We start from the raw sequence: 26869 nt of genomic DNA on the forward strand, positions 1-26869 counted from the left end.
CCTCCATACTGTTCTCCATAGTGGCTGTACCAGTTTACCCTCCACCAAGAGTGTAGGAAGTTTCCCTTTTCTGCACACTCTCTCTAGCAGCTGGTTGTCTCTTGAAGGGAGATCTGAGTGGTGCACATCCATGACCCAAAGCGGTTTTCCCTGTACCCTAGAAAAGCATCTCAGTGTGGGAACTCCTGTAAGAGTTTGCTGAGGAAGCTTCATTATGTGGTTCTAAGGCAACTGATAGCACTTGAGGGTTTTTGTTTACATGGCACTACAAGTTGCTTTCAAAACGAGTGCTGGTACTTTTGATGTTTGCCTCTAGTTAGATGGTAAACAACATCATCGAGAACATTTGTTTCCTCAACCCAGCCTCAGAGACAATGTCTTAAACTAGAGTTGCTTTTTCAATTTCTTTTTTAAAATTTTTACTAGAATATCGTTGACTTATAAAGTTGTGTTAATTTCAGGCATACAGCAAAGTAAATCAGTTATATATGCACACATACATCCATTCCTTTTCAGAGTCTTTTCCCATATAGGGTACCACACAGCACTGAGTAAATTTCCCTGTGCTATACAGGAGGTCCCCAGTACCTGTCTATTCTATAGGTAATAGTGTATAGAACTAGAGTTTTTAACTAACATTTTTTTTCTGAGTACTGAAATAATATGCAGTTGCTAGAACAATTTAGATTTAGAAACATGCAATGTAAAAAGCAAAAGTCTTGGAGTTACTGTCGTGGCACAGCAGAAACGAATTGGACTAGGAACAATGAGGTTTCAGTTTCGACCCCTGGCCTCGCTCAGTGGGTTAAGGATCTGGCATTATTTTGAGCTGTGATGCAGGTGGCAGACGCAACTCAGATCCTGCATTGCTGTAGCTGTGGCGTAGGCTGGCGGCTACAGCTCTGATTCAGTCCCTAGCCTGGGAACCTCCATGTGCCACGGGTGGGGCCCTAAAAAGCAAAAATAAATAAATAATAAAAAATAAAGAGTAAAAGTCTGCTAGAACACTCCACCCCCAAAAGAGAATCATTGTCTTTAAAAATGTGTATGTCCCACATTTAAAACATGTATACAGACTTCAGATTGCTTTCAATGAAAGAGATGAATCAAGTAAACACATTCCCCTTCCATCTCTCAGGTGTCGTTTCTTTGGAAGCAGAAAAGTTACCTCATTTTGTATATCTGGCCACTATTCTTTTTCTTGTTTGTGAATGTACTGAATGTGCAATATTCCTTCCATGAAAATAACTTTTTAGAAGAAACTCCTGAATTTATTCCTCTGTGCCCTATAACAAATGGCATTGCTTTACTTCAGTCATGTTTAGGTCCAGTGTAGTAATTTAAAAGATCTTTTAAATCCAGTAAAAATAATGTTCTTACTTGTCTAATGGAAACGCTTTCTGTTAAAAAAAATTTCTCCTCACCAGTTTCCTTTGATCATTTCCGTTCCCTTAAATATTCTAATCCACGCTTATTTTTGGCCACTGACACTGACAACCTCGTTGTTAGAGGCATCTCATTTTTATTCGACATCTTCCACTAGTTGAATGCCATCTCCTCTTTGGACTCCACAGGATTTTGGACAGTAATTGTGAAGTTCCTGGCAGGGAAATGAGGGTCGGGCTGCCCATGTATTTTGAAAAATTGCGAGAGAAGAGAAAAATTGTATTTCAAGTTACTTTGGTTTTGCATAGCAGAGTCTGTGCCTAAGCATTCATTCTCCACATTTCCACTGAGGGTTTTAGGAAGTCAGCCTGTGTACACTGTGTCTTAAGTCAACGGTCCTATTTTTACACAAAATGTGCCAAACCAAGTTGTACTATGTCAGTGTTCTGCCAACACAAAGATGATAGGATCAAGCCCTTCATGAGCCCTCATTTGCCAAACAGAGTTGGTGGTATTTTATCTAGACAACCTCAGCCTCCCCGATCCATCTTGGAAAACTCCATTGCGTTGACCCCATGATGTTGACCAAGTGGCTACCATATTTTCAAGAAAGACAAAAGACATTGATACAGACAGGCTTTGGAGAAAGATAGACTTTGTGGCCACCACTTGGGTATTTGACAGCAGTGGAATTACTATTTTCCAGCCACAGCAGGGCTGCATGCCACACGGAACTTTTTAGATACATATTTTCACGCAGTGTTCCCCAACGTCAGAATCCCCACCACCAGCCCCAATACAATTTACCTTGACTGCTGGCTGTTTTTGAAAAGAGTTCTAAAACATTGGCTAACTATCAGAAATGAGGGGGAGTTCCCGTTGTGGCTCAGGAGTAATGACTCCGGCTAGTATCCATGAGGATGTGGGTTCAATCCCTGGCCTGGCGTGGTAGATTAAGGATCTGGTGTTGCTGTGAGCTGTGGTGTAGGTTGCAGACAAGGCTTGGATCTGGTGATGCTGTGTTGATGTGTAGGCTGGCAGCTGTAGCTCCTATTCGACTCCTAGCCTGGGAACTTCTATGCGCTGCAGGCAAGACCCTAAAAAAAAAAAAAGACCAAAACAAAACAAACAAAAAAAAAAAAATGAAGGTTGAGGTTTTTCCTCCCCGTGTGATTGCATTGTTGATAAATTTCACTCTATGAGAAGAAAAAAAGGGATCTGTAGCTTTATACTTAGTGAAATTAGAGAAGCAGGACCTGCGTTTATGGTTTTCCTTGCATATTTACTCCCTATTAGTGAGAGATCCAAGCACTAGAAACTGCTTCCAATGTTTGTCAAGTATATATGTGTTGGGGTGAATTTTGCAACAGGAAGAAACTGGGGTTATCACCTCCCACTCTTGACGGTGGCTCATAAAGTGTACCAGATTCCCAGCACGCCAAGGTCACGCTCTGCTATTTTTCCTGGAGTGCTTCTATGGTGGATCTGTTTCCCTTGGCCTGGCAAAGTTGTCAAATTCTATTCAACCGGCCAGACTGGGTGGCCTTCATTCAGCACAGCAGGCAAGAACTGTGGGTGAATTTCCGAAAGTTGTGGGCTGATCCGCCTTGCCTCTACCTCCACAAGAAATGGGGAAGCTTTCTACTGCCCCAGGGGGAGTTGAAGGGAGATGGGATGGCCTCCTGAGGAAGTCTTAGTCTGCTCATAGCAAGGTATCTCCCCATATAAGAAGGACCTCAAAGGTGAGTACCTCTTAGATGATACAACCATGGCTGACCCTGAATTATTGTTGCTGAAAACTCGGCCTCTGTCCACCAGTGCCGAATGGAAATGTGATGACAGAGTTTGGGGTGAAGGAGAAGAAGATGCTTTTATTGCTTTGCCAGGCAAAGGGGGCCATAGCAGGATAATGCCTTAAAGACTGTGCGCCCTTTGGGAGATAGTGTTATCGTTTTGGGGGTGGAAAATAGGGCTGCAGACATGGATCAGGGTAGAAGCAAGCTGGCATTGTTTTCCAAAGCTGGTGGTTAGTGGCCCCAGAACTGGTTCTGGTGGTCCTCCTTCTTTCCAAGCATTGAATGAAGAATGCTTCATTAAGTAGTAGTTCTGCAGAAGAGCTCAAAGATACTGTTATGTATGGTCCTTGAGGAGGAACCAGACTCTGCCCCAAGGTTGCACTATTGTCTCTTGACTGCTTCTCCCTGGTCTCTGCATCCCCTCCATTCCCTGATTAGCAACTGTTTGAACCTGTCCTTTTGGAACTCCGGGAGGGTCATGGAAGCTGAAGCTTATTCCTTAAAAACAAGAAATGGAGGACACAGAAAGGCTTGTGTGCCCAGGGGCCCTCAGGGCCCTGCTCAGTTACATTATGTATGGAAAAAGAGGATGTACTTGGAGCTTTCCGTGCCACAGCGAGTTAAGCATCTGGTCCCTGCTGTGGTGCAGGTTGGATCCCCGGGCTGGGAACTTTTTAGGTGCAGCCAAAAAAGGCATGGGGGGGGGTGTGCGGGGGCGGTTGTACTAAAACATACCAAATTTTGTTGGTTAACAAAAGCTATGAGCCAAGGAAAAAGCCTGAACACAAATGTCATCTTCACAGCAGGAACAGCTCTTCACAGGGAGGGAGTCAACGTGTGACTAAAGGCATGTTATTCCCAGGAGGAAGTCACTCCCTCCAATCACAGGCACCAGAGGAGCCCAGAAATAGTTGGCTTTTGAACATGGGAAGATACTTCAGTACAAATGATTAAGAATAGCCGTGAGGGTGGCACTGCCTGCTCAAGGTAAACTGTCAAAGACGAATGCATGAAGCCTATTGATGGGCTTATGTGTTCCTGTGAAACTGACAGCATTAACGCCCTGAACCTAGCCAGAACACAGACTGGGACTTGAATCCATGTGCCAGGACTCGAACCCAGCCTAAACCCAGATTGGTACTTGAACCCATGTCCCGGACTCGAACGCAGCTTAAAAACCCAGTGTGGGACTTGCACCTACATGCTGGGACTCCAACCCAGCCTAAACCCAGACTGGGACTTAAACCCACGGTTTTAAATTAGAATCACTCCCCTGTGTCTGGACTCACTGAGGTTCAGGTTCTTCATTCAGCAAGAGACAAAGTGATAGACAAGAAATAGATGTATTAAGATAAGGATGCTTGTGAGGGATGTAAGCGGGCAGGCACGGAAGCTCTACCCTGAGAATCCGGTGGGCTACAGTTTTATCATCCAAGAGGAGTGGGGGTTAGAAAAGCCTGCCTCTTTCTTTCTGGGAGTAGTAGCTCCTCCTAGTATCCAGTAAGGTGTGTATTCAAATCTGCAGAAGGGTGGTCCTCAAACTCTTGCCCTTGGTCTGAATCTGAATGCAGGCCTCATCCCATCCCTCACTCAACAACCAGAGGCATTTCTCACACCTCCACTAGTCAAGCAAGCCTGCATTGTGCTGATGGCCTTTTTTTTTTTTTTTTTTTTTTTGTCTTTTTAGGGCCGTACCCTCGGCACATATGGAGGTTCCCAGGCTAGCAGTCTGATTAGGAACTGTAGCCACCAGCCTATACCACAGCCACAGCAAGATGGGATCCGAGCCGTGTCTGCGACCTACACCACAGCTCACGGCAACGCCTGATCGAGGCCAAGGATCAAACCCTCAACCTCGTGGTTCGTAGTCGGATTCGTTAACCACTGAGCCACGACGGGAACTCCGCTTTTTTGAGCAATTTTTTGACTTACATTGATCTCCCAATGTCCCCTACGCTTCTGCTTTTATATATGGTCCTTTATTGGGACTTCTACAACTACCTGTGCCCACTCTATCCCTATCAGATGCAGGATTTTTTTTTTCATTTTGCATTTGAATTTGTTCACAAAATTTGTTTACATACATAAGATTAGTATCAGAAGTTCCTCTAAAGGATAGACATAGTTTTCATAAGACCCAGCAATTCCACTCCTAGTTGTGAAAGGAAAACATACATAAAATTGCACGTGTATGTCCAAAACAGCATTATTCATAATAGCCAGAAAGTGGAAACAATTCAAATGTTATCAGCTGATGAATGGATTAATAAGATACAGTTTCTATTGTGGCCTCACCACTCTTGTCTCTCTGAGGATGCGGGTTCAATCCTTGGCCTCGCTCAAAGTGTTAAGGATCCAGCATTGCCATAAGCTGTGGCATAGGTCGAAGGTGTGGCTTGGATCTGGCATTGCCGTGGCTGTGGTGTAGGCCAGCAGCTGCAGCTCCAGTTTGACCCCTGGCCTGGGAACTTCCATATGCCGTAGGTGCTGTTGCAGGATTCTCGTACATAGGGATGGGACACCAAGGCTTTTTGCCAGGAAGCCACGTTTATTCATGCACTGGCTCAGTGGATTCACATCCAAAGCTGAGCCCTGAATGCAGCAGGGTGCTGTCTTATATACCCTCCATTATTTTCCCTTTTACATTTTGGTCCCTTTGTCCCCCTTGTAAGATGACATACATGCTGTAATTTCTGGTTGGATGGTCTATGTTACAAAGTTGCACATGGATACTGATTACATCATGCTGCTGCTGAGTTATGCATGTGCACACAGATGCTGGTCATACCATGTTGCCTTCCCTTTGTTCTGGGAGGGCCCTTACCACAGTATGGCCGTAAAAAGAAAAAAATAAATAAAATATAGTATCAGCATGAAATGAAATATTATTCAGCTATAGAAAGGAAGTACAGATACCTGCTTCAACATGGATGGACCTTGAAAGAATTTTGCTAAGTGAAAAAAGACCAGGAGCTCCCAACATGGCTTAGCAGAAATGAATCTGACTAGTATCCACAAGAACACAAGTTCGATCCCTAGCCTCCCTCAGTGGGTTAAGGATCTGGTGTTGGATTGAGTTGTGGTGTAGGTTGCAGATGTGACTTGTATCTGGCATTGCTGTGGCTGTAGCATAGGCAAGTAGCTACAGCTCTAATTTGACCCCTAACCTGGGGACCTCTATATGCCACGGGTATAGCCCTAAAAAGATCAATAAACAAACCAGATACAAAATATTATTTATTTATTTATTTGCTTTTTAAGGCCACACCTGAAGCATATGAAAGTTCCCAGGCTGGGGTCGAATCGGAGCTACAGCTGCCAGTCTACCTACACCACTGCTACAGAAATGCCAGATCTGAGTCACGTCTTCAACCTACAGCACAGCTCATGGCAATGCCAGATCATTAACCCACCAAGTGAGGCCAGGGATCGAACCTGAGTCCTCATGATACTAGTTGGGTGTGTTACCCCTTTGAGCCACAACTGGCACTCCCAAATGGTTATTTTCATATGAAATGTCAGGACAGGCAAATCTGTAGTGACAGAAAGTAGATTAGTGGTTGCTAGGTAGTGCAGGAGCTGGAGAACTGCTGATGGGTGTTTGGTTTCTTTCTGGGATGATGAAAATATTCCCAGATTGATTATAGTGATAGTTATACAACTCTGTGTATATGACTAAAAGCCATTGAATTGAACACTTTAAATGGATGAATCATGTGGAATGTGAATATATCTTAATAAATCTCTTCTGTTAGGGAGTTCCCTGGTGGCTCAGCAGCTTAAGGATCCAGCATTGTCACTGCTGTGGCTTGAGTTTGATCCTTGGCTAGGGACTTCTGCATGCTGCAGGCATAGCAAAAAAAAAAAAAAAAAAAAAAAAAAAAAATTGTTCTAAGAGGGTAAATATCAATTCATTCTTATCAGAATTTTCATAAATATGAGTAATTGGCATTCAGGTGAATGAGATCTTATAAACACCTGCAAATTAAGAGGAGCAAAGGTGAGTAACAGTAGCTACAACCTGGGAGAGACTGGTAATGTTTTTTCCAGGATGCTCTGACATCCTCACTAAATGGAATCTGCTGACTTCATACTTGGTCAGAGTGAACAGTCTTGCCCCGGTCAGGTTTGATTACTTTATTATATGTTCACCTCCAAGTACAAACATCATGTGGAAAACCATTTTCAACTGGAAGAAACGAACCGTAAATATCATATGAAGAGGGCAGTGAGTCGGATTTGACCTCTGTTGTAAAACGGTACGTAAGGAAAAACATCTCAATAAATAAAAATAGCTTAAACTGATAAAGGGGAAACAAAGCATAATAAATCAAGGAGGAAGTATTTTCCTAGATCTGGAAAAACTTTGTCAGATCTTGCACACCATTTAGAGAACTGTGGTCAGCATGGATTTGGGACCTGGTGAGATGACTGCAGGATATTGTTTCTGATGACTAAATTTCTCACTTTTTGGCAGTATGGAAATATCATGTGTCTAGCTCATTTACATACAGGTATATATTTTTCAAGTAAGGGTTGTTTTCACATTAGGGAAAGAGTCTTCTTGTTTTTCATTCCTCTACTTACGATTTAAACTTTTCTTTGCCCTCTCTATTTCATCTCCCCCGACAAAAAGAAAACCCCCAAAGAAATGATGGGCTGTCGCTCCAAAAAAAAAAAAAATAATAATAATGTCAAGTATCATGTCTCAAAAATTAATTTCATATCAAAACTGCTTCTTTCCTTTTACACTGAAGTGGAAATATGGGGTGATAGTTTCTTTTCTTTTCTTTTCTTTTTTTTTTTGTCTTTTTAGGGCTGTACCCGTACACATATGTACACATATGTAATGAGAGACAGCCTTCATCAGCTACATACCTGCAGAGGAGACCTTTTAATGATTCTTTAAAGGGCTGCTTTTTTTTTTTTTTTTTAATCAGGAACACGTGTAGAATTCTGACTGGAACACACAAGGGTGCACTTAACCTGTGCTAATGAATGTTTTCTAAAATCACACTGCAGTGCAGCCCAGGCAAAGATGGTAGTCACCACACCCCAGCCACCGTGGTACCCTGACAGTGGCTGGAGCTTTATACAGGCGGATCTCCCCATTGTCTAAAACCTCTAGACAAGCCCCAAACTGAAACTTTTTGTTTTGTTTTGTTTTTGTTTTTTTTTTTTTTAGTAGTCTATGGAAAAGAAATATTTGCTAGTGAAATCCCTTTGTAAGAAATACTATTTTAACAATTGTTTCAATAGGGAAATAGGGCAAATATGAGATGGGCAAACTGTAAGCGTCCATTACAATAGCAACGTTGAAGGTTCCCAGGCTAGGGGTCCAATCGGAGCTGTAGCCGCTAGCCCAAGTCACAGCCACAGTGCCACAGCCACAGCAAATGTGGGATCCAAGCTGCATCTGCAATCTATAACACAACTCACAGCAATACCAGATCCTTAACCCACTGAGCAAGGCCAGGGATCAAACCCATGTCCTCATGGATACTGATGGGCTGGTAGTTTCTATCCACATGCCTTATTAACTGTACAGCTGGAATGTTATTTTTAGTTGCAGCTTTTTTTTTTTTTTTTTTTTGCCTTTTTAGACCATAGCCGAGGCATGTGAAAGTTTTCAGGCCAGGGGTCTCATATTGGAGCTGTAGCCTCCAGCCTATGCCACAGCCATGCCATGGCAACGCCAGATCCTAGCTGCATCTGCAGCCTACACCACAGCTCACAGCACTGTCAGATCCTTAATCCACTGAGAGAAACCAGGGATCGAGCCCTGTCCTCATGCATACTAGCAGGGTTCGTTAACCGCTGAGCCACGATGGGAACTCCATGACTTGGTTTCGGATAAGGGTGTTTGATCAAAGAGTTTGGAGAGCTCACTCTTTTTTCCTAATGTCACCTTAACCCTTATGCTCCAGCCTCATGATCCATTCCACCTGGTCCCCTTCCCCTCTCCCTGCACCATTAGGCAAAGGGAGCTCAGGCACATAGCTGGAGCCAAGGGTGCCTAGGGTCATGGACAGACACATTTCCACGAACACCTGAAAGGACAGCCTCACTTCCAGAGCCAGCTGTTCTCAACCACCATTTCAGCAGACAGCCAGGAGAATATTTAAACAAAAAGGTATGGTGGTTTCACTTGACGCACCAAAAGACATGAAAATGAGACACAAGGTTATTGAGTTTCTTTCAGGTTTGACCTTTGGTTTCTTTCAGCCCTGAGAGAATGGATGTATCCAATTTTCCAGATTTGGAGATTTTGATCCCTAATTTAACTCCCATCTGAAATACTTAAAGTCAGTTAAATACTCATTAAGTACACACTATATTTTATTTGGTTTTCTGTCTGCTTCCCTGATTGGGTGATTTCTATTGTTCTGTCTTCCACACTAATTCGTTCCTCTGCATTATTCGTTCTACTCTTTATTGCCTTCAGCTCAGTTTGCATGTCTGCAATGAATTTTCTAATTTTTCTTGGGTCCTCCTTGTATTTTCTAGTTCTGTTCTAAAGGAATCTGCATTACTGTTCGTATCTTCTCTTAATTCCTTGATATTCAGCCTTAATTCCTTCAGTATTTTCACTCTCTCCCTTTTGAACTCAGAGTCTATCAGACTGCAGAGGTCTGCTTCATTGTTGACTGCTTTAGGTGAATTCTCCTATTCCTTTAACTGGGAATGGTTTCTCAGTTTCTTCATCTTGCTTATGTTTTTATGTGAGTTTGGGGAAGCCAAACTGTAGTCTTGTAAGGCTACTTCTATGCACGAGCACCCCTTTGTATTTTTTTGGGGGGGTTACTATTTTTGGTGTGAGAGTTTGAATATTTGCTGTCTCTTTTGTCAGTGTGGGCAGGGTGTTATCCCCAGGATGCTCAGTGTGTTTTCAGGGAGAAGGAGGCAATGGGTAGGGCCAGCATTCAGTGCTTGGTTGCTGGACTCTCAACAGCAGCGAGGACCTGCAGGAAGGTGGCACAGGCAACTCGTAGTTGCAGGGCCCTGGGAAGAGGTAATGAGCTCTAGGCTACGAGGTGACCAGAGTATTTGGCAGTAGCAGCAACAGCAACAGGGTATGTGGATTCCCAGGGGTGTGAGAGCAACAACAGCTAGTGTTTGATTGCAATGCCCTCCTCTGAGGTGATTGGAATCTCAGGTGGTGCCTGTTCGGGGACCCCTAGTGGGAGTGGGCTATGACCGTCTCTAGAGTCAGTGATAACTGCGGTGGTTTACCCTCGGCACCTGTAGACCTTGCATGAAGCAACCGTTTCACTTAGTCCACATAGAAGGTGCTGTGCAGGCTGCTGCTAGTTGCAGGATCCTGGGAAGTGACAGATCAGGCATGTGGGTACTGCCTGGAGCATTCGGCAGTGGCAGGAGCAGGGCGGGTGTGTTCCCAGGGGTGCAAGAGCACCAACAGGTGGTATTCGGTGACAGTGCCCTTCTCTGTGGTGCCCCTGAGGTGAATGGGGCTGCAAGTGGTGTCTGTTCACGGACCCCTAGTGGTGGCAAGCCACTCCCACCTCTGGAGCCAGAGATAACTTCGGTGGTTTGCCCCCGCCTCCTATAGACCATGCAAGAAGCACTTCATCCTCCTTGGCCCCCACAGGAGGTGCTGCACCAGCTGCTCCTAGTTGTAGGTTCCTGGGAAGGGACAGGAATCAAGCCTCTGGCCACTGACCAGAGCATTTGGCAGTGGCAGCAGCAGGGCGGGTGTGCTCCCAGGGGAGCAAGAGCAACAACAGGTGGTGTTCCGTCACAATGTCCTTCTCTGTGGTGCCCTCTGAGGTGGCTGGGGCTGCAAGTGATTTTTGTTCAGGGATCCCCAGTGGCGGTGGGCCATGCCCACCTCTGGAATCAGGGATAACTGTGGCAGTTTGCTCCCATTGCCTGCAGACCACGCAAGAAGTACCCTGTCCCACTTAGCCCACGTGGGAGGTTCTGCACCAGCTGCTCCTAGTTGTAGGGTGTTGGGAAGGGACAGTGACCAAGTGTCTGGGCACCGCTCAGAGTGTTTGGCAGTGGCAGCTGCAGGGCGGATATGTTCCCAGGGGAGTGAGAACAAGAGCGTATGGTGCTTGGTTGCGGTGCCCTCTTTTTTTCCTTTTTGTCAAACTCTGAGGTGACTGGGGTCGCAGGTGGAGCCCATTCACTGGCTCCCAGTGGTGGCAAGCCACACCTCCCTCTGGCCTCCAAGACGACTGCCATGGTCTGTCCCTGCCACCTGTAAATCAACAGACTATATTTTAGAGGCCATGGGAAAAAATCAGAAAAGTGTTTGTTCTCCAAGAGCTTTCACAGTAGTTGGGAAGAGAATAGTACACACAGAATATGTTTTTCACATATGTGAAATATATATATATATTTCCATGTCAATACACGTGTAGAAAGTTAGTGAACAGCCAGGATTGTATATGAGACAGCTTTGATTTATCAGCAAAAAGAGATGACTTTCCTGTCAGCAGGTGTCCAGATGAGCTCTTGCAGGGACTTCTGAGGGATGCTCTAGGGCTGTGCAGAGGAGCTGGTAATAAGGGTCCTAGGAGTTTGGAGAAAGCAGAGCTCACTGCAGGTTGGAGAGAAAGTTCCACAAGCAAGATGAAACATGAGTACACATAGGATAAGCAATATATTCAAAGAGCTAAAGGCAGGGACAGGCAGAACTTAATAAGTGAGCCTTGGAGTTCCCAACGTGGCACAGTGGGTTATGAATCCTACTACAGTGGCTTAGGTGGCTGCTGAGGCGTGGGTTCAATCTCAAGCCTGGTGCAGTGAGTTAAGAATCCAGTGTTTTCATAGCTGTGGTGTAGGTCACAGCTGAGGCTCAGATTCAGTCCTTGGCCTGGAAACTTCCTTATGCCACAGGTGTGACCAAATACATTTCTAAGTAGAAGTAACCACAAAGAGTTGGACCCAAGAGTTCCCATTGTGGCTCAGCAGTAACGAACCAGACTAGTAACCATGAGGATGAAGGTTCGATCCCTGGCCTCGCTCAGTGGGTTAAGGATCCAGCATTGCTGTGAGCTGTGGTGTCTGATCCAGGTTGCTGATGCAGCTTTGATCCTGGATTGCTGTGAGTGTGATGTAGGCCAGCAGCTGCAGCTCCGATTTGACCCCTAGCCTGGGAACTTGCATATGCTGTGGGTGCGGCCCTAAAAAGACCAAAAAAAAAAAAAAAAAAAAATTTGGACCCAGCTATGAAGACCTCAGGAGAGAAGTCAGGGCTGAAGATAAAGTTTCAAATGCCCTCTGCATGGATGTCATAATGAAAGACTTTAAATACTAACCCACCTCTGAGGGAAATATTGTGGAGATGGAAGATCAGTGAGTCACGGGCTGAAGGAGGACAGACAATGACAGCCTACGTCCCACGCTTCATAAGCTCTTCTTCGCTGTCTGCATCTTTCCTGACTTACCCCTCAGACGCCCTCAGCACCAAAGAGCACAACGTTGGCATACAGGCTCAAAATCCCTCCTCCTTCCTTGAAGATGGGCCTCAGAGCATTAATTTTTTTTAATAGATGCTAGAACTTCATATTAAGAGAAGGAAGTGTTCTAAGTGAGGTCAGGCATACAATGAGACACCAACATCAAATGCTTTCACTGACATGTGGAATATGAAAAAAGGACAGGCTGAATTTCTTTGCAGAACAGATGCTGACTCACAGACATTGAAAAACTTACGGTCTCTGGAGGAGACAGTTTGGGGGATGGGGGGATGTGCTTGGGCTGCAGGATGGAAATCCTGTGAAATTGGATTGTTATGATCATTATACAACTACAGATGTGATAAATTAATTTGAGTAATTAAAAAAACATTAATTCATGCTTTAATGGAAAAAATAAAAATCATATAAAAAAAGCAAATTTAGTAATTAAAAATAACTTATCTAATAAAGTATTTAATTTAAAAAAAGAGAGAAGGAAGTGTTGAAAGAAATCAAATGATAGTGTTGGAAGAGACTTTAGACATTTAACCACTACTCAGAGTTCAAGACTCCATTTTAAGCACTATATTTCTCTGCCACTTTATCCCCTCTTCCCCGCCTCCAGCCAATTTTCATGTCATCTCTTTGGTTCTCCAATATCATTCATTCTGTTATTATGGCACTCATGGTATAGGATGATAATGTTTGTTAGACGGTGCTGTTCTGAAGACTCTAAACAATTTCAGGGGAGAGACTTTGTCTCATTCCTCTACACAGGGTAGGTGGTCAATAAATATCTGTTGACTAATTTTCCCTCTAACCCCTCAAATAGTTTCTTTTTCTTATACAGCTGGGTAAGGAACATCTCTAGTTTTCAAATGTATTGACTGAAGGAAACTGATATGATTTTTTAAAACTTTTTTTGGTATATGCTCTTTTTAAGGCCGCACCCAAGTCATATGGAGGTTCCCAAGCTAGGGGTCAAATCGGAGCTACAGCTGCTGGCCTTCACCTCATCCACAGCAATGCCAGGTTCAAGCCGCATCTGTGACCTACACCATAGCTCATAGCAATGCTGGATCCTTACCCACTGAGCAAGGCCATGGATCAAACCCGCACCCTCATGGATACTAGTCAGATTTGTTTCCACTGAGCCACAATAGGAACTCCATGATTTTTAAAAACATTTGACTGATTACATTAGACCAAGAGATGTTATTAGTTTCCTGTTAGGTTGGGTACAACTACAACTATATAGGGAAAAGTATTCTTGTTTGTCCCAAAGTTTTGTATTGGGGTTTTTATAGTGGCATATTCACTGGCAAAAGAAAGGTACAAGCATGAAGTAGAACAGGCACCACTGAGGTTGGTCCAGGTGTGTGGACAGTGTGCACCTATGTCCATCCCCATGGATGCCCTGAACTGCAGTCTGTAATTGGCAGAGCACTGTGTCTGCTTTGCTCACCTTATCTACCCACGTCATACAGTGGGGCAAACTCTTCCAAGTGGATGCTGAGTGATTAAGTGTGGTGTTTACCTAATTTTTTTCTTATAAAATAGTGCCCAAAGGTGATCCCTGGCAAAATTCCTCGGTCATGTCATTGGAGGAAAAGCTTCCTTAGCACAGCCTTCTGTGGAGATGTGCAGTATGCATAGCATTTTCAAGTATGCAGAGCCCTTTAAAGGGAAGCCCTGCTGTAGGGACCCTGATTAATGTGGTCTAACCCAGCATTTCCCCGAATCACCTATAATTGTGAGTCAGGTATCTGATATGTACAATTGAGATGATAAAATCTACAGTATGTAACTCAAAGACATTTTGAAAGACTCCAATACATTAACATATATGAAAATGCTTTTGCTTTTTTTTTTTTTTTAAGGGCTGCACCCACAGCATATGGAGGTTCCCAGGCTAGGGTTCCCGGCTAGGGCTGGCCTACACCACAGCCACAGCAATGCCAGATCCGAACAGCATCTGCGACCCACAACACAGCTCACGGCAATGCCAGATCCTTAACCCACTGAGCGAGGCCAAGGATTGAACCCGCAACCTCATGGTTCCCGGTAGGATTCGTTTCCGCTGTGCTACAATGGGAACTCCGTGAAAATGCTTTTATATAAAACTTTATGTAGGAGTTCCCACTGTGACACAGTGGGTTAAGAATCCAACTGCAGTGGCTGGGGTCACTGCGGAGGCACAGGTTTGATCCCTGGCCTGGCATATTGGGTTAAAGGATCCGGTGCTGCTGCAGCTGTAGCGTATGTCACAGCAGTGGCTTGGATTCAATCCCTGGTCTATATGCTGCAGGTGCAGCCATTAAAAAAAAAGAAAAAAAAAGCTTTTATTGGGTGCAGCCATTAAAACAAAAAGAAAACTTTATGCAGATGTAAGATTTTAGTCCTGTTTCCTAATTACCACTGCATGTGCTGTTCTCCAGATGGACAGTATGTGAAATGTATCTCAATAAGATTGTTAGGTAGATAGATAGATAGATAGATAGATAGATAGATAGATAGCTGGCTAGCTAGCTAGCTAGATAGGCAGGCAGGCAGACAGACAGACAGACATAAAATTAGGGAAATGGAAAAAGGAAGACCATGCTTCTGGAGACCATGAGGTTTAGAATATTTGAATTGTGACTATTAGTGTGATTCTCTCTTCCCCTTTCTGGGTTTTCTTTCCCTTGCAGCCTAGATACCTCTTTCCATTCATTGGTTCATTTATTCATTCTTCTATTTATCCAACAAATGCATATTAAGGACAGAAGATAATGTACCCTTTTGGCTGGCATAGGTATACGGACGGTGAATGTGAAGAAAACAAAAAATCTTTTATGTTGTTCATCGTTCTGAGGAAAAGGTAGACATGGAAACCACTAAAGAAGTGTGTACAGAGAATGCTGGGAAGCAGGTGATGTCTCAGAGCAGGGACAATGTCAGAGGAAGGAAGAGGGGTGTGAGCTGAGTCTTGACAAAGTTTCCAGGAGAGACAAGTCATGTTAACGGCAGCCAGTTCCTATGCAAAATCATTACTTCTGCTTCCTTTATTTATGATTCCTTCCTGCCAGGTGTACCTGTCTCCCCGTGATCATGGCCTTGGCCCCTCACTCAGGTCTTCTTTCTTCCATGACTATTCAGACAGATCCAGTGAAAGTTTGAAAATGTGAAGTGGTTGGGGCTTTATTGAATGAGAACTTTTGATCGTCCATTGTGTGCCTTCTTTTTCCATAAAGTGCAGCTAAATTTGACGTATAAATTTTCAAAGTATTGGCAGTAAAATGACAGCTATTCACTTAAGATTTGAATACAGTTAAAAATAATAAATAGTTGGCAGAAATATAGAGTATATTAAAATTTGGAAATGAATTTCCACTCCATGATATAGTACCACTTTATATTTGAGGCCAAGTGATCAGCTTAGAAGAAAAGAGTTGGGGAAAGTAAATGATTCATTCATCTCTTAGCCCGGGTTGTGTTAGCAGGAGGTCTGAGCGGGCACTACAACTTTATACCGTCTGCAGTCGCTCATGTCTGCCTTTTTATATCCAATAGCATCTCCATGGCCAAATTACTTCCTTTGTTACATTTATTTAAGAACATAGCTTTTACCTTATAATCTAGCACATATATCATTCTTACCCTTTTCATAATTTTTTAAAAAGTTAAACTCCAAATATATCCAAGAGTTCAAAGCTGAGTTATAATCAACTATATACATGTAATGTAGGTATATAGACTGTAAATTTCTACAACGTGCATTTCTTCAAAAATATGTGTGCTATGGGATGACAGCCCAAAGCTTTAAATTCTACTTTCCGTTGTCTATATCATTAGTTGCCAGAGACATAACAGTCCATTCAATAAATTAATAGATGCAGAAGAGCCTAGAAATGTGTCTAGTACTTGGCAAGGGCTCAGTAAGTGCAAACTATTGTCGTGGTTATTATTTCTCCAAAGACTTTTTAACTCAAATACTGTCACATGCAGTATCACCATCTGGGTTGACTCAAGCCACTTATCCCAGTCAGAATAAAACTTTTAGCCTCGGAGTCATTTCCTGTCCTTTCTAATTGTACTTAGGAACATACGAAAGAGAAATAACTCAACCAGCTATCAGCTCAGCAGACGATTGCAAGTTCTCTATTCTGTGTGTGCGCTCATACCACCAGCGTGGTGAAGACCAGCTTGAGCGTCTGAGAGGAAAGAGACTACGGAAATGGACTTAAGAGAGAAAAAAAGAAAGTCTAGTTTAAGTGGAGAGTCATGGGACAGGTCAACATGGGCAGGGGAAGGAATTTCAGAGAAACAAAAATGTTGCACAGGTGGCCACCCCGAAGCTAATTTAGCTTGGATCATCTCTGATGTCTTCCAGCTGTGAACATGTGCACCGTGGCCCAGTGGCCCAGATGTTCCCCCTCGGTCTTTATGTTGCGTAGCCCATAAAATTAGAACAGGATTGGAATTTAATTCTAGGCCTTTCACGGTCCTATCATCAATATTTAATGGAGCTGTTCTCTGAAAATAAACAGTCCTGGTAAGAAAGGGCCTGGTTTGGGTCGAGACAGGAAGCTATACCCTGTGATTCCTCCTCAGTGACTATTTTCTCCCTCCTCCACTGCCTCTCTCTCTCTCACCTCTGCTTTTATTCTCCTCATGGAATTGCATCTCATCTTAGAAGCTCCTGGGTCATATACATGTGTGGTTATTTAAGGTTATGAGCTAGAAATCATCTGAAGACCACATGTATTGTGCTACTGATCTTTCTAGGGCAAAATCAATTATTTGTAGATAGTTACTAAACATGTGCTAGATATTTCAACATCGGTGACTCTATCAGCCATGTAAGGGAATACAAATAAAATATGAGGAGTTCCTGCTGTGGTGCAGTGGGATCGGTGGCTTCTTGGGAACATTGGGGCTCAGGTTCGAAACCTGGCCTGGCACAGTGGAGTCTAATCCCTGGCCCAGGAACTCCATATGCTGCAGGGAAGCCAAAAAAAAAAAAAGAGAGAGAGAGAGAAAGAAACATGGTCCTTGGCCTCAAGAACCTTGCAGTCTGGTTGAGGGGGAAAAGTGAGCACACGTAAGATCATCACAGAATAATACAAAACACTCCCACAGGAGTTCCCGTCATAGCTCAGTGGTTAACGAATCTGACTGGGAACCATGAGGTTGCGGGTTCGATCCCTGGCCTCGCTTAGTGGGTTAAGGATCCGGCATTGCTGTGAGCTGTGGTGTAGGTTGCAGACGCGGCTTGGGTCCTGCATTGCTGTGGCTCTGGCGTAGGCCAGCAGCTACAGCTCCGATTAGACTCCTAGCCTGGGAACCTCCATATGCCACAGGAGCAGCCCTAGAAAAGGCAAAAACAACAACAACAACAAAAAAAAACCAAAAAAACAAAAAACCAAAAAACAAAAACTCTCCCACAGCCGTTTAGAGGAAAACAACATGCCTGCTCTGATACCTGCCTCTGGTTGTGACTTTTGGTTCAGGTGACTCCCAGGTTGGCTGAAATGAAAGGCCTGAGAATCCCTGTTGAACACAGAAGAGATCTTTGTGATGTCTAGACCCAAACTGCATTTACAGTGTAGGACCCCAGACCTAAATTCCTGAAAGCCACCCTTTCTTTCTTCCTTTATTACCTGCAGAATAAATGGATGTCTACATGAGAAAGACCCCTTTCTAGAACTAGTCCCCTGACAGTGCAGGGCTTATTAGAGCAGAATTTCAATCACGAAGTAGGGCTCTTTCATGCAGTCGAATAACGTGACCAAGAGCAATGTTATGACAGAGAGTTGATGGCTAACTGGAGGAATAGTCTGGCTGACATACTATGAACATTAGTCACGGATTCTGACTTAAATTCTCTCCAGAGACAACACAGACACATGGAAGGCCAAAGGGGAAAGGTGAACAGTTATTAAGAATATCTGACTGCCAGAAACACAGTCACAGTCTTTTGAGGACATTTGCTATGAGTAGGAGATGAAGAGTCTAGATTTCAGTCCAAATTTCTGTTGTGTGTTATCAGAAACAAGAATGCAAAGTTCCAGGAAATTCTTCAGGCCGACTCATCAAGATAATAGTCCTGATATTTCAACACTTTCTGCATTTTGAAGACAAATGAGTTTCTTCAACTTATGTGCAGCAGTTATACAATATAATGCGATATCCAGATTTTGGATGTCCAGAAGGATTTTTCTTTTAAGTAGGCAAAATTCTGAAGCTTTGTCTAACTCTGGATACTCAGAAATATCCAGTGTGTAATAAGAAACTTCAAATATGTGTCAACCATATATATACCAAATAATTTAACTTCTTATATTTTCTCTAATTAGCGGTTCAGCTCAATTACATTTTAGTGAACATTAACAGTGTTTATTATGTGTGAGAGAGTGTGCCAGCTGCTACAATCTTTAAGAAACTCAGAATCCAGGAGTTCCCATTGTGGCACAGGGGAAACAAACCCGACTAGTGTCCATGAGGTTGCGGGTTAGATCCCTGGCCTTGCTCAGTGGGTCAGGAATCGGTCTTTGCTGTGAGCCGTGGTGTAAGTTGCAGATGTGGTTTGGATTGTCTGTTGCCATGGCTGTGGCATAGGCCGGCAGCTGTAGCTCTGATTCAACCCTTCTCCAGGAACATTTATATGCTGCAAGTGTGGCCCTAAAAAGCAAAAAATAAAAATATAAAATATAAAAAGAAACCTCAGAATCCAGCTAGGGTAGAATAAGTGAAGAGAATTATACTATCAGGAATAAGTGCTAGTTCAGTACCCAAAAGCTGCTAGTAAATATCAGAGAAGGAGTACAACCACTATGGAAAACAGTCTGGAGGTACCTTAGAAAACTATATATAGAACTACCATATGACCCAGCAATCCCACTCTTGGGCATATACCTGGACAAAACTTTCCTTGAAAAAGACATATGTACCCGCATGTTCATTGCAACACTACTCACAATAGCCAAGACATGGAAACAACCTAAATGTCCATCCACAGACAATTAGATTAAGAAGGTGTGGTATACATACACAATGGAATACTACTCAGCTATAAAAAAAGAACAAAATAATGCCATTTGCAGAAACATGGATGGAACTAGAGACTCTCATACTAAATGAAGTAAGTCAGAAAGAGAAAGACAAATACCATATGATCTCACTTATACCTGGAATCTAATATATGGCACAAATGAACCTTTCCACAGAAAAGAAAATCATGGACATGAAGAACAGACTTGTGGTTGCTAAGAGGGAGGGGGAGAGAGTAAGAGGGACTTGGAATTTGGGGTTAATAGATGCAAACTATAGCCTTCGGAATGGGTAAGCAATGGGATCCTGCTGTATAGCACTGGGAACTATATCTAGTCACCTACGATGGAGCATGATAATGTGAGAAAAAAGAATGTATACATGTATGTATGACTGGGTCACCTTGCTGTGCAGCAGAAAATTGACAGAACACTATAAATCAGCTATAATGGAAAAAATAAAAATCATTGTAAAAATTAAAAAAAAATAAGCATCTGTCCAAGAAAAAAAAAAAAAAAGATTAGAGGAGGGGGAGGGAGTGGCATGGACTGTGAATTTGGGGTTAGTAGATGCAAAGTATTATATTTAGACTAGATAAGGAGGAGTTCCCATTGTGGCGCAGCAGAAACGAATCCAGCTAGGAACCATGAGGTTGGGGGTTCGATCCCTGCCCTTGCTCAGTGGGTTAAGGATCTGGCATTGCTGTGGCTGTGGCATAGGTCTCAGAGGTGGCTCGGATCCCCACGTTGCTGTGGCTGTGGCGTAGGCCAGTGGCTATAGCTCTGATTAGACCCCTAGCCTGGGAACCTCCATATGCTGCGGTGCAGCCCTAAAATAAAAGGACGAAAAACAAAAAAAAAAAGAAAAGAAAAGCAATGAGGTCCTGCTGTATAGCAAAGGGAACTCTATCCAATCACTTGTGATAGAATATGATAGAAAATAATATGAGAAAAAGAGGTATATATATGTATGACTGGATCACTTTGCTGTACAGCAGAAGTTGACAGAACGTTCTAAATCAACTATAATAAAACATTAAAAAAAAAAAAAAAGATCAGGCGAGTCAGGGAGAAAATAGGCAAGGATGAGGAATTGACACTCCAAACTAAGCAAATGTTAAGTGGTGGCCTGGAGAGGGGCCAGATGGGGCCCTTCTGAGAATGGCAAATGGTCTGGGTCAGTTGGCGGGATGTGCGGCTCTGACGAGAGATGAAGCAGGAAAAAAAAAATGGTTTAGGCCAAATCAATAGGGTGCCCTGGGGATGGTATTTGCTTTAAAAGCCATCTGAAGGAGGCTGTGAGGAAAGGTAGCTACTGTGGATCTGGGGGAGAGTGAGCTTCAAATCTGAGCTTTGGGAAGATCATTTTGAGAAGTGATTAGAGAAAGGAGTGATTTGTGATAAGGATTTGAATTGAATGGTCTGTTGCGTCATTCTCAGCAGGGAGTGGTGGCAGCCTGAGCTGATCAGGACAGTGACAAAGACCTGTCCTGAGGAAGAGTGGCATCGCAGAGGAAGAAGCGCTCAGACAGTATAGAAATGTGCAATAGCAACACAGACACTAAGCCAGATCTAGCGCATAGTTGACTGTGGAAGCCAAATGTTAGTCCCAGTTATGGAGATTTAGCGTGAAATACCACGTTGTGCATTTATATTTCTGGATCATTATCAACCATTATTGGTTTATGTATTTTTTAATATCTCCAATTATAAAAAAAATGAGTTGTAGTTGACTTACAGTGTTGTTTCAGGTATACAGCAGAGTGATTTAATCATGTATATATTTTTTTTCAGGCAATTTTCCATTGTAGGTTATTATAAGAAATTGAATGTTATTCCTTGTATTATACAGTAAATCCTTGTGGCTTATCTTTTTTACCTCTAGTAGTTTGTATCTGTTAATCCCATACTTCTAATTAATCCCTCCTCCTCTCCCTTTCCCCTTTGGTAAGTGTGTTTTCTCCATCTGAGCCTCTTTTCTTTTCTTTTCTTTTCTTTCGTCTTTTGTCTTTTTAGGGCCACACCAGCAGCATAAGGAAGCTCCCAGGCTAGGGGGCGAATTGGCGCTATAGCTGCCGGCGTACACCACAGCCACAGCAAAGAGGGATCCAAGCTGCATCTGTGACCTACACCACAGCTCACAGCAATGCCAGATCCTTAACCCACTGAGCAAGGCCAGGGATTGAACCTGCATCCTCATGGATGCTAGTCAGATTTGTTTCCACTGAGCCACAATGGGAACTCCATCTGTTTCTATTTTGTATGTAGATTCATTTGTATTATTTTTTAGATTTCACTTATAAGTGATATCATCTAATATTTGTCTTTCCCTGACTTATTTTTCTTAGTGTAATAATCTCTAGGTCCATCCATGTTGCTACAAATGGCAGTCTTTCATTCTTTTTGTGGTTGAGTAATATTCCACTGTATACATATACTGCATATTCTTAAACTAGTTGTCTGTTGATGGTCCATTTAACATGTTTAGGTTAAACATGTTAGGTTATTTCTATGTCTTGGCCATTGTAAATAGTGCTGCCATAGCACTGGAGTGCACGTACCTTTTCAAATTTGAGTTTTCACCTTTTCCAGAGATATGCTCAGGAGTGAGATTGCTGGATCATATGGTAGCTCTATTTTTAGTTTTTTAAGGAACCTCCATACTGTTTTCCATAGAGATGTACCAGTTTACATTCCCACCATCAGTGTAGGATGGTTCTCTTTTCCTCACAACCTCTGCAGCATTTATTATTTGTAGACTTTTTGATAATAGCCATTTTGACCAGTGTGAGGAGACACCTCATTGTGGTTTGGATTTGCATTTCTCTAATAATTAGCAACATTGAGTATCTTCTCATGTGCCCATTGACCATCTGTATGTCTTTGGAGAAATGTCTATTTAGGTCTTTAGCCCATTTTTTGTTTTTTTTAATATTGAGTTTTATGGGCTATTTCTGTATTTTAGAAATTAACTCTTGTTGGCTGCATCATTTGCAAATATTTTCTCCTGTTCCATATGTTGTCTTTTTGTTTTGCTGATGGTTTAACTTGCTCTGCAAAAGCTTTTAAGTTTGATTAGATCCCATTTGTTTATTTTTGCTTTTTAAAATCTGTAATTTTTTTTTCTTTTTTTGGCCACACCTGCAGCATACGGAAGTTCCTAGGCTAGGGGTCAAATCCAAGCTGCAGCTACCAGCCTACACCACATACAACACTGTATCTGAGCTGCATCTGCAACCTACACTGCAGCTTGCAGCAACACTGGATTCTTAACCCACTAAGCCAGGCCAGGGATCAAACCCGGATCCTCACAGAGATAGAGTTGGACTCTTAACCTGCTGAGCCACAATGAGAACTATGTGTAATTTTAACCATTGTGTGTCTTCTTTTATTTCTTGCATTTTCAAATGATGCTTTTACAAACTTTTCAATTGTTGTTGTGTTCTTTCACAGTATTTTGTTACATATATTCTAATAATTCCTATTACCTTTTCCCAATCAATGAGAATAGCTTAATGATTTGGATAATATCTCAGTAGTGTTACATTATTAGTAATAATAATGGTGGCCTCCTATATTTGTGTAATGACCCAGTCTTGGGGTGAGAGTTTAGTTTTTGTGGTAGACTTTGCAGGGTACGTAATCATCCTCCTTTCTTCTCTTTCTCTCTTAAATGCCATGTAGGAGATGACCACCTGACACAAGCAGATCTCTTCTCCAGCCTTTTAATAAGCAGGACAGTCCTGAACTCAGGATGTGATGGTCAGACCAGGCCTGTCAAGCCTCTTGTTGTCCTTTGCAAGTGGTGACTCTTAGAGCTGATTGGCCTCTGGGTGAATAGCAACTTGACACCAGGGCCTTCTGGGAATGCCAGAATCTTCTAAGAAACCAACTGTTCAGTTCTCATAGGAATCAGAGAAGAAGCAGCCTTCTAATAGCCTTCAGACCACAGGAAGTTTCTTGGGCCCGTACAAGACCTGCCTTTAATGAAGTCTCAAGCATCCGAGCATCCTTGGTTGAGTTAGGACACCAAGTGACAGCCTTTCTAAAGTGCTGGACCTCCACGTGCAAGGAAGGAAGTGCTTTCCCCAAGGGAGGAGCAAAAGGCATACTGAGTAGGTGGTCATTTTCATGCTCTGACTTGATTCTTTGATCCTTAAGCTCCGAATCACATCTTATTTTCAGCCTCCTATTGCTGTGATTTGGTGTTAAGTTTTGTTTAATGTAGCACCAAAGGCAAACATTCAGTGTAGGAATGGCACTGTGACGTCAGGCAGAACCAAAGGTTAAATTTGAAAATGTTCTGGGTACAGTCCCAGCTGCTTCCTTGCAGCATTTTGCCTTCCTGAAAACCTATACCGTGTGAAATCCTGTGACCAGAACCATAGGCTTAGGGTAAGGGATACAACACTCAGCAGCTTTGCTGATGACATATGTCAAAAAAAAAAGAGAGAGATAAGAACCTATACGAATGCTAATGCAGTTATGCACATGTTAATGGCCAAGTAGATATGTTCAACTAAACAGGGTACTTTGAAAAGTTTGCTGGAGGAGGCAGGCGCTGGAAGGGTTGCAGCTTGTGAATGGATGGAAAGAGGGCTGTCTGATATCAGATGGAAAGTTCTGGCACAAGACATGGATGTGTGTGACTCACTGCATGCGGTGAATGGAGGTAGCTGGTAGATATGCGGAGTGCAAAGTGTGTGTGCACTTGGTGTGTCCCAGTGTGGCTCAGTTTGGCTGGATGCACTTTTCTCATTCCCTTGATGTTTATCATCGGAGAAATTGTGTAAAGGCAAAAAAGCGAAATTCATGTCATGCTCAGACCGCTCCCAGATCTACCGAATGGGTTGGAAGGAGCATGTGTTTTCACAAGTGATGTAGCAGAACTGACTGTAATCTTATCCCTTAACTTTTATAGAAGGACATTGAGACCTAGGTTTCAATGAGGTTTTGTAGCCAGATTGGTAGCTGAGCTGAGTGTGGGTTCCCGGACACCAGGCTCATTTTACAGCAGGAGCATTCACACCCTCTGTTGTCTTTCTCTGTGTTTTATAAACTCCTGCTATCATTATTTGTATTGCTGGTGATAATATCATTTTAGTACTTAAGTGTTTTCATGTAGATTTCAGAACAAGCTCTTCAGTATGGATGCCAGCCCTTAATGGAATATCTGGAACTGAATATATATTTGTTAGTACATGAATGACTAAATTAATGAAATGAATGGAGGGACATAATCAAATCTAGGTTCACTGTGGATCCAGTTCCAGACATGAGTGTAGCTGGACATAGAGAGGATATATCTTTAGAGGTAAGGATGCCAGTGCTCTATCCTTATACTCCTCACGTCTTCTTGGGTTGGTGTAGAGTTTAGCAAAATGGTTAAGAGTATGGGCTTGTGACAGATCACCATCAAGTTATTTACCCTTTCTAGATGATCCTGATGGCTACCTCATTGGCTTTCTGTAGTAGCTGAGATCATGTATATAAACCCTTAGCACAGTGCTGGGCACGTGGCAATGGATCAGTAAGCGTTAGCAATTATTCTTATTATCAGCATCAGCGTTATCATCACTACAACTACTACTGTTGCTGCTTTTCCAGCACACCCCTCTGTATGTTGGAAGGAGCCAGTGAAGATGAGAAGGGACCCTGGTACTTGTGAGCTGTAGCCTAGTTTTCCCAGCTACTTACTGGACCTCTCCACCCAGATACATGACCTCAAACTCAGTGCCCCCAGTCAGACTCATTAGCTTTTTCATATATGTTCCTCCTTCTGAACCCATTGTTACCAGTGCATCACTCTTCACCCAAGCTGGAAACCTCGGTCTTCCTTTATTCTCTCCTTCCTCTTCCACATCCTGTGGGTCATCCATTCATACAGCAGTAGCTTTATTGAACACCAGCTATGTGCCAGGCACTCTCCAAAGTGCTTCAAGAAATAAACATGTTACCCATCCATTTTACATATAGCAGTGTGCATATGTAACAGGGACCTACTGTTTAGCGCAGGGTAACCTACTCAGTGCTGTGTAATAACCTATATGGGGAAAGAATCGGAAAAGGAATGGACATGTGTGTATGTATAACTTTGCTGTACACCTGAAACAAACACAACTTTGTAAGTCAGCCCTACTCCACTAAAATATATTTTTATTTATTTATTTATTTTTGTCTTTTTGTCTTTCTTCTAGGGCTGCACCCACGGCATGTGGAGGTTCCCAGGCTAGGCGGTCCAATCGGAGCTGTAGCCACCAGCCTACGCCAGAGCCATAGCAACGCCAGATCCGAGCCACGTCTGTGACCTACGCCACAGCTCACAGCAATGCCGGATCCTTAACCCACTGAGCGAGGCCAGGGATCAAACCTGCAACCTCATGGTTCCTCATCGGATTTGTTTCTACTGTGCCATGATGGGAACTCTTAAAATATATTTAAAAAAAGAAAAAGAAAAAGAAAACTGTCAAAGAAAAAAAGAGAGAGAAATAAACATGAATAGGACATGATCCTGGTCCTGTAGAAATTTTAGAATATCGTAAGACAGAGATGCAAAGTATGAAGTACTTGATCCAAATCCCATGTCAGTAGACCAGTCACCGTAAAATGCTGTAAGTGGCCCTGGGATATGACCACAGTTCTTATAAGCTGCAAGCCACTTAAATGCTTAAAGTGAACAACTATTTACATGCAAAATTGATGAAGGAATTAATCCTAGAGTCATTTTATATTTAAAAATTTGGGCCCCTTGGGCTAACAAAACATATTTGTTAGGGATACTAGTTTTATTACTCATTACATTTTTCATTTTGAATCCTGAAAATGTTCTTTTATACAATAGTAGCTTTACAATAAGTTTTCCCTCTTTTTTAGAATATTCAGTCCTTTGGTTGGATTTGTATCTATAGGGTGATTGTTTTTTGTGGTATAAAGGTAGGCTGAAAATAATTTAAAATTGAGTTTTCAGTTTAAAAATATTTCTACTTTTTTTTTTTGCCATTTCTTGGACCGCTCCCGCAGCATATGGAGGTTCCCAGTCTAGGGTTCTAATTGGAGCTGTAGCCACCAGCCTACGCCAGAGCCACAGCAACGCAGGATCCAAGCCGCGTCTGCAACCTACACCACAGCTCACAGCAATGCCGGATCGTTAACCCACTGAGCAAGGGCAGGGATCAAACCCGCAACCTCATGGTTCCTAGTCGGATTCGTTAACCACTGCGCCACGACG

General features: G+C 42.9%; 1 protein-coding gene and 1 long non-coding RNA gene across 3 annotated transcripts in view; one reads left to right on the forward strand and one right to left on the reverse strand.

Moving 5' to 3' along the window:
• Nucleotides 1-26869, forward strand: part of COLEC12 (collectin subfamily member 12) — a 192002-nt gene that overhangs the window by 53358 nt on the left and 111775 nt on the right. The window lies entirely within an intron of this gene.
• LOC146402754 (uncharacterized) lies at nt 1319-7067 on the reverse strand. Its single transcript, XR_014807726.1, has 3 exons — nt 5085-7067; nt 2384-2675; nt 1319-2023 (listed from the first exon to the last, which is right to left on the reverse strand). It is a non-coding gene; the product is annotated as an uncharacterized LOC146402754 (long non-coding RNA).

This window comes from Sus scrofa, chromosome 6, assembly GCF_054392235.1.
Source record: "Sus scrofa isolate SSC_HxYL_T2T_F1_AM1 chromosome 6, Sscrofa_HxYL_maternal_Yorkshire_Landrace_v2.0, whole genome shotgun sequence".
In the NCBI taxonomy this organism is placed as follows: Eukaryota; Metazoa; Chordata; class Mammalia; order Artiodactyla; family Suidae; genus Sus; species Sus scrofa.